The sequence below is a fragment of the Montipora capricornis genome, chromosome 6 (genome assembly GCF_036669925.1).
Source record: "Montipora capricornis isolate CH-2021 chromosome 6, ASM3666992v2, whole genome shotgun sequence".
NCBI classification, from domain to species: Eukaryota; Metazoa; Cnidaria; class Anthozoa; order Scleractinia; family Acroporidae; genus Montipora; species Montipora capricornis.
Genome location: NC_090888.1, coordinates 34,896,292 through 34,900,916, shown reverse-complemented (window position 1 = coordinate 34,900,916; position 4,625 = coordinate 34,896,292). Strand labels below are relative to the sequence as shown.

Genomic DNA, 4,625 nt, shown 5'->3' with positions numbered 1-4,625 from the left:
AGATAGTGAGAGACAAAGGGAAATGGACTCTTCAGACTCATCATCAGAAATCTGTGAAGAAGCATCAGCCTTTAATTCTTATGATTGTAGGTTTGATGACTAAAAAATCTTCATCAATGAATATAAAGCTGCCTGTTGTTAATACTTAATGAGGATACAACTAACAGTTTTGGTCTCATTTTAAAATGCAGAATCATCAGATGATAGTGATCATGACATCTTATGCATCTGTGGACAGCCTAATCTGAAGAAGGATATGATCGGGTGTGACGAGCAGAATTGCAAGTTTAAATGGTACCACTTTTCCTGCCCTGGAATTACAAGGGAGAACGTGCCAGAGAGAGAGTGGCTGTGTGGGGCATGCAGCAGGGTCTGAAGGTTGGTTGGGGCATTATTTGACATGGTTTGTCCCAGGGGTGGGGGAATTTTTTCACTTTACTTGGGGTTTAGAAAGAAAACAGGGCCCATGTATATGGGGCATTATCACATTTTTTTTCTACTCCAAGGCTAATGCCCCATACTTCCCCGGGGTGGGGGTTTCAATTGACAGGTGCATAAAAGATCCTCTTCAGCTCCCGGTCACTCTTGGAGGTTTAAAAAAATTAAGCCACCAAAGATACAGAGTATTCCAAAAACTGTTTGGCTTTTGGATAAGCCAAGCGAGGAGGCTGAGATCGGCACCGATGGAGAATTTGAAGATTATCCTGTTACTGATGATATGGTCCTGCTGAAAGGCGAATTTGATCTTGTCAGTAGTCATAAAGAAGAAAACATCAGAAGAGAACTGGAAGGAATCTTCAGCTGGAAATTTCCTGTCATCACCATGTATGACTTCGAATTTGTGATGAGAGATAGAAACATCATCTCCACTCCTGTGGTTAAGACGGGCCAACAGGTATGGGGTGCCAAATCCGCCAAAATTATTGTTATACTATGATTAGGCATTACTCTGTTGTTATTAGGCATTGCCTTGTTATTATTAGGCATGACTATTCATTATTAGGCATTGCCTTGTTATTATTAGGCATGACTATTCATTATTAGGCATTCCTCTGTTGTTATTAGGCATGACTTTTAATTATTAGGCGTTAAATCGTAATTATTAGGCATTACTTCGTCATTATTAGGCATTGCGTTGTATTATTAGGCATTACTTTTTACTGTTAGGCATTTCTTTTTATTATGAGGCATGACTTTTTATTATTAGGCATTCCCTTTTATTATTAGGCATTACTTCGTCATTATTAGGCATTACTTTGGTAGTATTATTGTGGTCAGCGGGTTTACGCATTACAAACTTCACAAGGTATGACAAGGGACATGACAAGGTATAAAACGAGGCAAACATGGCGGAGAAGAACGTGAGTGAACTGAAAGATCTGCTCACTAAGGCCGTGAAAGCAATGGAAAGGCTCGCTGACACTGAGGAGGGAGACAGCAAAACTGAAAGGCGAACTGATTCCTCTTCAAATCAGTCCTCAAGCAGCAATTACAAAACCGAATTGGAGCGGCTATTTCCCAACGTGTACGGCAAGAAGAGGACATCCTCGACAACTACTCATACAAAGTTCTCCAGCAAGAAATGTCGCAGCAGTTCCTTAAAAAAAAAGGAGAAAACCGTCACAAGGAAGTTTGTCTGTTTGGCGGACAAAAGTCAGACGGATGTTCCAACCGTTCAAGAGAAAAGGGTACTTTTCCTCGGCGGTTTAGGTGAGAAAAAAATTACCCTTCCAGTGGACGGTGAATTTCCTCGACTACATGCGCTTCTGGTGGATTCTTTTCCGAGTCTCTCTGATGCTGGAGGGTTTGAATTGATGTACACCGAACCCGGAAAACGCGATTTACACCTTATTTCCACTGGTCCTCAAGGGAACACCGTGGCATACATCTCGCAGTTTATCGGGCAAGGAAGGGTGTATATTCGTCCCATCCAATGTAATATTGATATTACCGCTGATCAAGTCCATACTGACCCCACCGTTTTCGAGGAACTATGCAATTCCTGTTTGCAATTCGATGGACAAGTTGAGGGAGCACATGAAGGTAAGAAGTGCAACTGGAATTGCTTGATGATCAGAAATGGAATATATTTCTTGAAAGAAAGACCGGAATATCCACTTGTCACAAATTATTGTCCCTAATTTAATAGCATATTTTTCATGGTTTCAAAGCCGAACTCGCATTAAAAGAACAAGAAGCGTGTTGACCCCTCTGAACAGACCCAACCTGTGGACGGGTGATGCCATTTTTTATCGCCAACCTCCTCCCTCGGAGAAGGGCGAGATGGGCAGATAAGAATTTAATGACACAATGTGTGTGACCAAAACCGTGATTTTGGCAATATTTTGAGTATGTTATTTTACGGGGTAGGATCCAACATTTCAGTCCTGTTTCATCATGTCATATTCACATGAGTTGTGGAAAAATGCTTGCCCCCAAAGCCACGTTCCCCCTAGAATATTACATGAAAGTCCATGTTGCGTTAACATTTACTGATGCACAGCAACGTTCGCAGGACTACGAGCTACGTCTGCAACCCGTCCCCACCCCCTTCTCCCATTACATTGCCCACATGTTAAGGAAATATCTTCCTGTTGTTTGCATAAAAGTGTACAGTGAAACAGTTCTATGCCCCCTTAAGTTAATACGGTATTTTAATAATGCGAGTATATTTACTGTAGGACTGTCTTAAGAAGAAAAAGACCAGCAACATCTGTTTAGAGCAAGTTGTTGATGATGGAGTCTCCCCAGCATGTTGCAATGATGTGTTTCACAGCGCTTGCTTGAACGAGTGGCATAAAATCTCAGATGGCTTAGGATCTAAATGTCCTGTCTGTAATGAACTGTTTTTCACCATTCATCTCAGGTAGGAGTTATTGCATTGTTATGACAAGTCATAATAACACAACATAACATAACATAACATAAAATAACAACCATTGTATCTAAAGGCGTTTAATGCATACTTTATGGTATGGTTATTTATAAGCTACATTTAGCTTTGGCCTTATCATATATTTCCAGTATTAGATGAAAAATTTATATTCATCAAGCAGTATTCATCCTGTTGTAACAAAAACTGTTGAAAAGTACACCAAAATAGTTTTGCCTTAACCATTTTTCCCCAGAGAAGTCATTGACTGCCCCATTCGAAACCAAGGACATTCAACACCACCAAGAACACCATCCCAGAGTACAACACATGAATCATCGAGACAACACAGTGAGGCAAGTGACCAATTACCAAGGCAACTGGATGCGACAAGTGGCCCATTAGCAAGTAGCTCAAATTCATTGTCATTGAAGGAAACAGACAATACAGATCTTTTCTATAGCTCCTTGTTTGATGATCAAATAACTATAGAGGTGGACTCTGATAACCAGGAAACTACTGATACATTTAGAGAAGTAGAAGTAAGAAGCATAGCACCTCACTTGTCGTTACAAGAAATTTTGTCAGACTTAGCTAGGGGAATCAGTGAAAACAAAATTTCCAAATTTAATATCTGCAGAAATGATATTTGGGAGGGCACAAAAAGAGGTTTAACCAGGAAATCTTTTTCTCCTGGTAATAAGATATCTGTACGATTCAGTGATGATTCTGGGAGATCTGAGTCCAATTGGGTGGACCTACACGGGAATTCCTCACTCTTGACATAGACTGGCTGGCCAATTCTCAACTTTTCTGTGGGCCAAGGGAAGACAACTCGGAGTACCTGTATGCTGGGAAGATAACTGCTTTGTCTCTTGTCCATGGGGGCCCAGGGCTTTACTTTTGTTCCCCTTGTCTGTATGATCAATGGTGTAGATAAATCACAGGCAACTGTAGACAATGTTTATGATCCTGAGCTAAAATCATCACTACAGACGCTTTCTTAAGCTCAGGCAGTTCCAGATGCCTACGAAATGATGTCACGTAATAATCTAGTCACCATTTTGGAGTTAGCGGGCACCCTTAACCACGTAAAGTCCATTAAGGACATTGACAAAATCGTCCAACAAACAGCCCATTGGTACACTTTGGGACGGGCATGGCCAGCATTGGAGCAGTTTAAACAGGGATTATCAGATATAAGTGTGTTAGAAGCAATAAACAAATAATCCCAGAGGAACTAGATGCACTAACATTCAGTGGTATGTTCATTGTTCTATACAGTGAAGAAGGGTCAAACAAACGAGCAACAGAAAATGTAATCTTGTCTTATTGGCACGATTATTTGCAAGATGCAGAAGATGGTGAAACGATGTGCTATTTTTCACATCTGGGATGAAAAAATTACCGCCAATGCGACTGGGATGGGACTTATCTCTTGGGTTTCTTCATGATCCAGATAACGATAACAATTTATCCCCGTATCCAAAGGCAAATACATGTGGGCCCGTACTGCAGTTACCCATTGTTCACAAATCATATGACGCTTTTAAAGATGCAATGAATTTTGCAATCGGAAACAGTAAAGGGTTTGATTTTAGTTAACTATTATGTGTGTGGAGGCAATATTTTGTTCCTTATCTCTGCTTCTAGATTACACAATATCACTGGTGTAAGCTACTTCTTTTAAGTACCTGGTTGATTGAGAGAGAACCACATTAGGGGTTATTTTTGAAAGTGGTCAAACTGCTAT

At 40.5% G+C, this 4,625-nt stretch overlaps 1 protein-coding gene across 1 annotated transcript in view; it reads left to right on the top strand.

The window, feature by feature from the left end:
- The first annotated feature begins 267 nt into the window (after positions 1-267).
- Positions 268-4,625, top strand: part of LOC138052000 (uncharacterized) — a 9,323-nt gene continuing 4,965 nt past the window's right edge. The window contains exon 1 of the mRNA XM_068898349.1: positions 268-378. The gene's annotated coding sequence lies outside the window, so the exon portion shown is untranslated. The remainder of the gene's footprint in view (positions 379-4,625) is intronic.